Source organism: Antechinus flavipes, chromosome 1 (assembly GCF_016432865.1).
Source record: "Antechinus flavipes isolate AdamAnt ecotype Samford, QLD, Australia chromosome 1, AdamAnt_v2, whole genome shotgun sequence".
Classification (NCBI taxonomy): domain Eukaryota; kingdom Metazoa; phylum Chordata; class Mammalia; order Dasyuromorphia; family Dasyuridae; genus Antechinus; species Antechinus flavipes.
In genome coordinates, this window is record NC_067398.1 from 348,760,739 (window position 1) to 348,771,308 (window position 10,570).

Below are 10,570 nucleotides of genomic sequence, written 5' to 3' on the forward strand. Positions count from 1 at the left end.
TAGTTTTCTCTCTTTCCAGACTGAGAAGAACTACAAGTCTAAGAGGTTTTTGTGACCAGCCAATTCCTTGCCAGATGTTGTTATACCTTTATATCAGTTGTTTTTCAATTGTGTCCAAATCTTAAAGGGGCTTTGTTTTGGGGATTTTCTTGGCAAAGACATTGGGATGGTTTGCCATTTCCTTCTCCAGCTCATTTTCTATGAGGAAACTGAGGCAAACAGAGCTAAGTGACTTGTCCAGGATCACACAACTAGTAAGTGTCTAATGCCAGATTTGAATTCATGAAGATGGATCTTCCTGATTCCAAGCCTAGTGCTCTATCCACTGAGCCATCTAGCTGCCCCCTTTATTTTCACCATTAACTATTTAATTTCATCCACTAAATATTAATTTAATAGCTACTATGTGCAAGGCACTGAGCTAAATGTTTTATGTGGGCAAGTTCACAGAGTAAAAGCATAAATATGAGAGTATGTGCCTAACTCAGAGTAGGGTACATTAAAAATGGATACAAAAATTTACCTTGATTTTCCTATTTAAAACATTTTAACATGTCCCCAAACCTGGGAATTGAGGCTACTTGTGAGCTGAAGTGGAAAGAGTATTGAATCAGGCAGGATAGTAGAGAATTAGTAGGGAATATAATTCTGTCAGTGGCTCAAGGCATATAGCAGAAACAATAATAATAACAATAGCAGTAGCTCCTACTATGCTAAATGCTTTACAAACATTAACTCATCTGATCCCCACAACAACCCTGGAAAGTAGGTGCTATTGTTATATTCATTTTACATATAAGTCACCCAAGGTAAACAGAGGTTAAGTGATTTCTCCAACTTCATGCAGCTAAACTAGTAAGGATATGAGAAATTGAATTTGGTATTTGAGATTTGAATTCAGGTATTCCTGATTTCTGAGAAACTAGGCTTTGGATGAGACTGATTTTTTTAAACAGACAGATGTTTTTATTTAACCTTTGTGTAAGACACTCTAACATATAGTCCTGGTGTGCTTCTGGGAGTTGTCATCCTTCCATCCTGCCTTTAGAGTCTGAGAAAACAGCCACGTTATCCAGTTTTCTGATAACTCTCCTAGCAAGCAGGAATTACAGATCTACCAAATAAGGAACATTTTAATGAAAGATTGAAGAAGGAAAATAGAATCTGTAACAAAACCTGGAAACTGACAGACACACCCTTTAACTACTGATCTTTATAAATTACATGCCATTCTCATGTCTTCTCTCCTTGTAGTTCCCCATTGTCCCCAGCAGATGTCATCAGGTGTTGCTACAGTTTGTCTTAATTTAGGCTTCTAATCCTGAGACACCTTGTCCTCAGTTTGTTATATTAAGAGACTTCAGGGAAATTCCCTTTGAGAGCTAAGCCACACATACTCTCCCTCTCTCTCCCTCCCTTCCTCTCTCCTTTTTCCCTCTCTCTCTCTCTTACTCTTTCCCTCCCTCCTTGTTTCCCTCCCTCCCTCCCTCCCTTCCTCTCTCCCTCCCTTTCTTCCTTCCTTCCTTCCTTCCTTCCTTTCTTCCTTCTCTTTTCTTCTTTTCTCTTCTCTTTTCTTTTCTTTCCTTCTCTTTTCTTTTCTTTCTCTTTTCTTTTCTTTTCTTCTCCTTTCTTTCCTTCTCTTTTCTTTTCTTCTCCTTTCTTTCCTTCTCTTTTCTTTTCTTCTTCTTCTTCTTCTTCTTCTTTTTCTTCTTCTTCTTCTTCCTCCTTCCTTCCTTCCTTCCTTCCTTCCTTCCTTCCTTCCTTCCTTCCTTCCTTCCTTCCTTCCTTCCTTCCTTTCTTTCTTTCTTTCTTTCTTTCTTTCTTTCTTTCTTTCTTTCTTTCTTTCTTTCTTTCTTTCTTTTCTTCTTTCTTTCTTTCTTTCTTTCTTTCCCTTTCTTTCCCTTTCCTTCCCTTTCTTCTTTTCCCACTTTCCTTCTTATCCTATAAAGTTTCTTTGTCTTTGAGCCCCATCTTCACCACCTTGAGATCTTTCCTGTTCTGGAAGTAGACACAGTATCCTCAATTGTTATATTTCTAATGATGCAACCAGACCAAGGACTTCCTCTCACTAAAGCTATTCCCCTTTGCAATTGTTACCCTTCAACTCGGGGAGATTACGCATAACTAATTCTTTGTTCAACTATAATAACTAGGAATACTTCTTCCTTTTGTACATCGTTCAAAATATATTTGGATCCCCGTCTCTTTGATAATTTTATTCTAGATTTCTATGAAACACATAAATAAGAAAATTTTCTTACCATGTGGATTGTGTCTCATTTTTACCCCTAAAAATCATCACCCAAATTGATCACTTCTGTAATTTAGCAGGATTTGCTCAGAATGACTTAGTGACTTTTGTAAAAAGCATGCCCACTCTCAAATAATTGGAATCAACAAATATTAATTAAATTAAATTAAATGAAAGGTTATTTCCATATAGGAGTTCGAGTTTTACCTCAAACACTAGCAGCATCTACAAAATAAGTGCATAACTTCTCCCAGGTGACTCCTTAGAAGAGAATGGTATTTATTTGAATTCTGACATGTTTGTTTAAAAATCATTCTGTATTCCTCCTATGTAAAATGAAAGGATTAGAACAAATGGCCTCTAATTTCCTTCAGTTCTAAATCTCTGACCTTATGATCTTTTGAACACAATTCACAAACAAATGTGTCTGGGGAATCCACAAATACGGCATGTAAGTAAATGTAAAGAAAAGTTCAGTTAACATTTGTTGCCCCAAAGTAGTCAACTAGTTTCAGCTATTAGGTGGGTTCATGCTTCATCATGGAATATGTGTTCCAACAAGAATTACCATAATGTGTAAAAAGCAAACAATCACCACCCAATTCAACTGGTAAATCCAGTTATTAACCACATATCAATCTGGTACCATCAGCAAATAAAAATTAAAAACAAAAGTCACAGAAACATCAGAGAACAATCTACAATTATACATATTCAAAATAACTCTGTGATTATTTAACAAGAAATAATGAAAATAGAAGGATACAGTTACAAAGAAATAATTGCTCATATTCATATAGAGGTTTGTGATTTACAAAACTCTTTCTTCATAGCAACTCAACTTGTTATTATTACCCTAAGTATTATTATGTTAATAATAGCAAGTATCATAGCTTCATTGTATAGATGAAGACAGGGCTCAGAGAAATGATCTGAGTTTTCTGCTATCCCCCATCAAGCACCATAATTGTGGTTGGAAGGTGTCTTTAACTATCAATCTTTAGCTCTTTTCACTATTTCTCTTTATGAATTAGTCTAAATCACATTTAAGTAATCTGTGCAAGATATGAAGATCAATTCATTTTTTTTTTGGTTTGGGGGGTTTATTTTTACTACCACAAAGAGTGATATTTTATATTTTCATTCATCTGCAGGATTGACATTTTCCTCAATTCACAAGAGATGAACGATAATCTGGCTTCTATTACTTTGCTCTGCTGAAACTTCTTTTTTTTCTAAGATCTCCATTTACTTTGTACCTTCTCTGTGATGATATAAGGAGGGTTACATTGTTATATTTTAAGCTATTCTCCCACTTTATCTTATTTCCTCTTAATAGTCACATCTAGATTCTTCATGTGCTATCCTAATATGAATTTATCTTTATGTTTTTCATGTTAAGCCAGAAAACTAATGGTAATTAATCTGTTAGAATATAGGCTCCTTAAAAGGTTTTTTTTTTTTTTTGGGGGGGGGGTTGTATGTGTGTGTTTCTCCAGCACAGCGCCCAGTGTGTAATAGATGTTTAATAAATCCAGCTACACTGATCTATATGCTATTCCCTGAAGACAACACTCTATTTCCTATATTTGTGCCTTAGTTGTCCCTGGAATGCCTTCTGCTGTTCTCTTCTGGTTTCCCCATCTTCCTTCAAGACCAAGATCAAATTCTATCTTCCAAAATAGTTCATTCCTAGTCTCCCAGCTTCTAGTGCCTTTCCTTCTGGAATTACCTTCCATATACCCTGTATATTTCTTGTATGTACCAATAATTTACATGTTTCTTTGGCATTCATTTATGACAGCCTTGAGGGCAGGGATTGTTTTATCTTTCTTTTATAAACGCTTAGCTTGATGACTGACATAGTAAGCGCTTAACAAATTCTTACTTACTATCAAATAAGTACTTGGTGATTGACTTAAATGATCCAATGAAAAATTAAGTTTTATACCCCATAGACTCATAGGATTATAAAATCTTCCATCTGGGAGTCCTTTTGGAGAATCCTTAGAGTTCTCCCCCTCACTGCTAAATTTCTAGAAATAGTATTCTATCTTTGTTTTTTCTTTCTCACCAATTAACTATTTTTTTAAAAAGCATTTTATTAACATTTTAAGTATCACTGCCTTTTTCCCAGAACAACACTCTAGATACAATCCTCCCTCGTAAATATACATATATGTGTGTATAGATATATAAATATATATGTCTATATAGAGAGAGGTGTGCCTATGCATATAGAGTTAAGCAACACAAAGTAAGGATGTCTGTTTATTTATGCTCATTCGACAACTGGAGTCCACTACCTTTATAACAAGTGGCTGGAAACATGATTCCTCATTAAGAAAGTACTCCCTTCCCCACATCATAAAAATTCTTTCTTCCTTCAAAATATAGTTGCTAGACAATTTTCAAGTTAAGATTTTAAAGCCATCTAGGTTGGAAGAAGAAATGCTCTAAATCACTGTTGATAGGGAAATGCAAATTAAAACAACTTTGAGATACCATTCACACCTATCAGATTGACTAAGAACTGAAAAAGTTAATGATAAATGTTGAAAGACATGTGAGAAAACTGGGACACTAATATATTATTGATGAAGTTGTGAACTGATCCAATTATTCTGGAGAGCAATTATGCCCAAAAGGGCTATCAAACTGTACATATCCCTGGGTTTGTATCCCAAAGAAATCATAAAATAGGGGAAAGGACTCACTTGTGCAAAAATGTTTGTAGCAGCTCTTTTGTGGTAACAAAGAATTAGAAAATGAGTAGAAGCCCATCAGTTGGGAAATGGCTGAATAAGTTATGGTATATGAAATATATTACTGTTTTATAACAAATGATGAACATACTGATTTTAGAAAAGCTTGGAAAGATTTGCATGAACTGATGTTGAGTGAATCAAGCAGAACCAAGAAAACATTGTACACAGCAATAACAAAGTTGTGTAATGATCGACTATGATAGAATTGGTTCTCAGCAACGCGGTGATCCAAGGCAATCCCAATGAGTTTTGAATGAAAAATACTAAACATATCCAGAGAAAGACCTATGGAGCCTGAATGTGGATCAATGAACACTATTTTTATCTTTTTTTCCTTTTTTCCTCTTTCTCATGTTTTTTTCCTTTTTGTTCTGATTTTTTTCTCTCAACCTCATATGGAAATATGTAAAAAATGAATGTACATGTATAACCTAAAATAAAATAAAATAAATTTCAAAAAAAATGCAATTGCTAATGTTCTTGCTCCATCTACATTTAACAATTTTGTATTTATTAATGTGACACTTATTCTATAGGTAAGTACATGTATGTCTTCTATCATTCATTAGAATTTAAGCTGTTTGAGAGTTAGGATTATTTTATTCTTTGTATATTAACCCCCAGCAACTAGCACAGTTTTAGTTGTTTTTCAGTCATGTCCTATTCTTCAAGTGTCTATTTGGGATTTTATTGTCAAAGACACTGAAATGGTTTGCCATATCTTTTTACAGATCATTTTCTAGAAGAGGAACTGAAGCAAATAGGGTGAAGTGACTTGCAAGGGTGACATAGCTAGTGTCTGAAGTCAGATTTGAACTCAGGTAGATGAGAAATCCCAACATTCTGTACACTATAGCATCACCTAGCTTCCCCAACTAGCACAGCACCTCAAATATTTTAGGCAATAAATATCTGTTGATTGGTTTATCAAAGGCACACAGAGTTGAGTTTTGATAGCTTTCAAGTTGCTTTCTTTTCCATCACAGTGGTCATTGTGTATGTTGTTTTCCTAGTTCTGTTTATTTTGCTTCATATCAGTTCATTCAAGTTTGGATGGGGCCAAAGAAAGGGCCCTTGATATAGAATCAACAATCCTTACCTCCGAGGCTTATGACCTGTTTGAGCTTGGGCTAGTCACTTACGTTTTTTGGGTCTCTATTTCCTTATCTGTAAAATGGGATTAGATAGTTGACCGTTGAGATCATCTAGATTTATGGTTCATAAGAGTCTCTGAAATCCTCATATTATTTCTTATAGTTCAGTAATATTTCGTTATATGCCACATTATAACCATTTACCACTTTGTGGTGTTTATTTTTTTACTACCATAATGTGTGATGCTATATGTATTTTTATTCATATGTGCAAGGGAAATTTCTCTCAATGTTCAACTTTTTTAGGGTAAATGCCCAAGAGAGGGTGACTATTCTTTATGCATTATAGATTGGTTCTATCTCTTCATTCTCCTGAAACTTTTTCTTAAACCATCTCTACTGACCTTTTAACTGCCAAAACACATATTTAAATCATAGAATGGAAGTCAGCTTAAAGAAAACCTTTTCCAACAGCTTCATTTATATACAATAGGAATTTCTCAGTCCACATCTTCCCTAATTTTTCTGAAGAATCTAACACAATTTGCACCTCCTTTTTAAATTAAATTTTCTAGCATTTATTTTCTCTCCTCTCACATTTCCCCAAAAGAAAAAAAAGAAAAACCTGGTAACAAATATGCATTGTTAAGTCAAATGAATTCCCACATTTACCATTACCTAAAAGATCTTCCTCCTTTTGAATATTTAGGCTATTACATCTAGCAAATAGTAGTTAGTATTCCTAATGATCAGTCCACTGGAATTATGGTTGGTCATTGTGCTGAACAGAATTCTTAAGTCTTTCAAAATTGTTTGTTTTTACAATATTGTTATTGTATAAATTATTCTCCTGTCTATTCTCCTTTCATTCTGCAACAGTTATTACAAGTTTCTAAGTTTCTCTGAATCTGTTTCTCTCATCATTTCTTGTGCCATAATACATTCAAACACCATAATTTGTTTTGTAACTCTTCCAAATATGGACATCCCTTTACTTTACAATTCTTTGCCATCATGAAAAAGCTATTATGAATATTTTTGTAGAAAGAGGTACTTTTTTCTTCTTTCTTTGATTTTGATTTTTCTTTTTTTTTCTTTGATAAGGGGTAACTCTTATCTCTTCATATTCTCTCTTTGCTTGGTTTCCAAGACAGTGGTTTCTCTCTCTCTCTCTCTCTCTCTTTTTTTTTTTTTAAGTTCTCTAGCTGCTCCTTCTCAGACTCCTGAACTAGTTCTTCTTCCTCTTCCTACCAAGTGTATATCCACCAAGTATCTGTCCTGGATGCTTTATATTTCATAGGATCATAGGTTTAAAACTAGAAAGGGACCTTCTTTTTTTTCCCCTTCTTTATGCCTTCTTTGCTACTTTCTTATATTGTGATTTAAACCATTATCACTTATATGCATGTGCATTCATATGTCACTGGTCACATTTCTCCTGGAGCTCCTTCCTAATACTGTTAAATGTTTCCACCTAGATAACAAATGAAAATATGCCAATATTTATTGCTTGATCTTGTTCTATACGCTCCTAACCTCTCTTATTCTGTTTATTTGAAAAGACTTTGCCTTGTACCTGCAAAAAAAATTCAATCCACATTTCTATTCAGTGAAATTATTTTGTATTTTAAGACTAAAACAGATATCTCATCCCTCATGAAGCCTTCCTTAATTTCTCCTAGCTCTTCCCTCAAATTCTATTATATATTATAGATCTATGTTCTTATCATATTTTAATTTGTATCATACTTACTTGTGTATATACCATATCCCCTTTAGTAAACTTGAAGGAAAAATTATCACTTTTATTTTTGTATCTGCGGGAAAAAAAAAAAAAAAAACAGGATTAGGGGCAGCTAAATCCTGTCATGTAAGGATTCAGTGGGGATTCTTTATACTGGACGGGAGATGCTTGGTGGTAAAGATCCAAAATGGAACATGAGAACTATCTTCAAATACTTAAAACACACACACACACACACACACACACACACACACACACACACCCAGCTCTCATGTGAGGATTAGGCTTGTTCAACTTGCCTTTGAATGAAAACCAAAACCAATGACTAGCAATGGGAGGAAAAAACGAACTTAACTTCCTGCATTAGATTTCTTTTGGGTGCCACAGTTTAAGAACACTGATAAGCTGGAAAGTATCCAGAGGAAATAAGTGGGATGGTGAAGGACTTTGAGTCCAAGTCACAAGAGAGCATTTTGAAAGAAATTGGAAAAAAGTAAGAAGAAAGAATGGAAGAGCAAGCAGAGAGAGAGACAGAGAAAGAGAAAGAGGGGGAAGGAAGGAAGGAAGAAAAGAAGGAAGGAAAGAAGGAAGGAAGGAAGAAAGGAAGGAAGGAAGGAAGGAAGGAAGGAAGGAAGGGAAAGAGAGAGGGAGAGAGGAAGAAAAAAAAAACAAAGAAAAAAAGAAAGAAAAATTAGAAATTGTTTAGTCTGGAGACAACTCAGGTGTTATGGGCCAGAACTCTGAAACAAGGATTTTTATAAGATGTTAAGTCAGTGGAATTGATAAAGAAAATGGTTATCTAGTTTAGCATGGTACTTAATAGTTCTTTAGTTCAGTACATGTACTTAGTGTTTAATATAGTTCCACAAGATTTACACCTATGATAATGGGTGTAAAAATGTAAAATGTAAAATGTAAAAATGTAAAAATGATTTACAACTATGATAATGGAATATATAACAGCCAGCAAGGACTGGACAAGATTCATTCCATCTTCGGTCAGGCTCTTGGTGGCTCTCCTCAGGGATCAAGAGAGTTTGGAGATGGGGCCAGGGAAGACAAGAGGACTGAAGACGGGAGCTCAGGCTCTCAGAGCCAAGAAGAGAGATTCATTTCCATCTTCATCAGCCTTGTGGTGACTGGTCTGTCTTCCTGCATTTTCTCCACTGAAACCAAGACTCCAAAAGGCCTCTAAGAAGAAGACATAAAGAATTTGGACTTTAACACCTGGTTATTCTTGTGGTGATTAATCGGCTGAAAGGAAAGCTACCCCAAGACTTCCAAAAAACCAACGGAGAACATTCAGGAAGGGCAAAAAGGACCATTTTTTAAGCATCTGAAGTGCTAGCATATGGATGAAAGATTTGACTTTTTCTCTTTGGCACCAGAAGCAACAGGGGGAAATTGCAATGAGGTAAATTGAAGATTGTTGTTAGGACAAAGAAATTCTGGTAAATTAGAATTATCCCAATGTATAGTAGATTGTCTCAGGAAGTAGTCAGTTCTTTCTCTTTAAAGGTCTTCAATTAGAGACTGTGACTATTTGTGTAGTTTGTTATCCTGGTGATTCCTTTGGTGCATGAGTAGAACTAATGACTGATTAATTACTTTCCTTCTCTTAAATTCTGTGATCTTGTGATACTTGACCTCAGAAACTAATGGATATTTGTTGTAGGTATTATAAGTAGGATTCCTGTTCAGCTAAAGGTTACTCTGAATGGCTTTTGAGAATCTGTGGTTCTACAATTGTTTGCTGAATTGAATTGCCCTCTGTGCAAGACTCCTTTCTGTGATATTGCTTATTGTACAAGATCACATGACTAGCATCATAACAACAGATATCATCAGATCATGGATTTGTTGGTGGAAGGGACCTTAGTGATCCTCTAGTCTCCAGCTTCTTAAACTGTGATTTGTGATCCCATATGGGATTTCTTAACTGGAGTAGGGGTTGCAAAATTATGATTAATTATCAGTAATTGATTTGTATGTGTATTTTATATGCCTACATACCCAGGGTCACATAAAAATTTCTCTTGCAAGAAGAGGCCACGAGTGGAAAAAGTTTAAGAAGCCCTGCTAGTCCATACTCTTCTCTTTTTTTTCAGAGGAGGAAATTGAGCTCAGAGAGGTTAAGTGAGTTGGTCATAATTTCAGAGTTAATAAGTGTCTGAGGCAGAAATTAAAAACCTACAACTTCCTGATACCAACTTTGCCCTATTATCTGTTATATCACACTGCTTAGCTAATTCATTAATATATTACCATAATTAGCAAATTATTTTTATTCATAATTTCTACAGCAGGCAGAATTATTTTATTATCAGTCAGATTTATGATTTGATTTACCTTAAATTTTCTGAGGAGGAAAAAAGGTACCCAAAATAGTATTGTCTGCTCAAGGTCACATGGAGGCAAGGCGCTACCAACCAACGCAAAGACCAAAGACCATCCTAAGTAGATGGCCTATCTCAATGAATCACATCTTTCCTTTAAAACACACACCCATAAAAGGAAAAGCAACCCACAAATCTACATGAATTTCCTCTCATACTGACTTTTTGTCATGTACTTCAAATCCAGTCCCTTTACGGGTATTGCTTGCCTTTCATCATGAGTAAAAAACAAAACAAAACAGTGTTAGACTTTGGACTTTTAGAGATAAAAACACAACTGGGCAGGTTTCCCTTATCTCTGGATCCTAGGAAGAGAA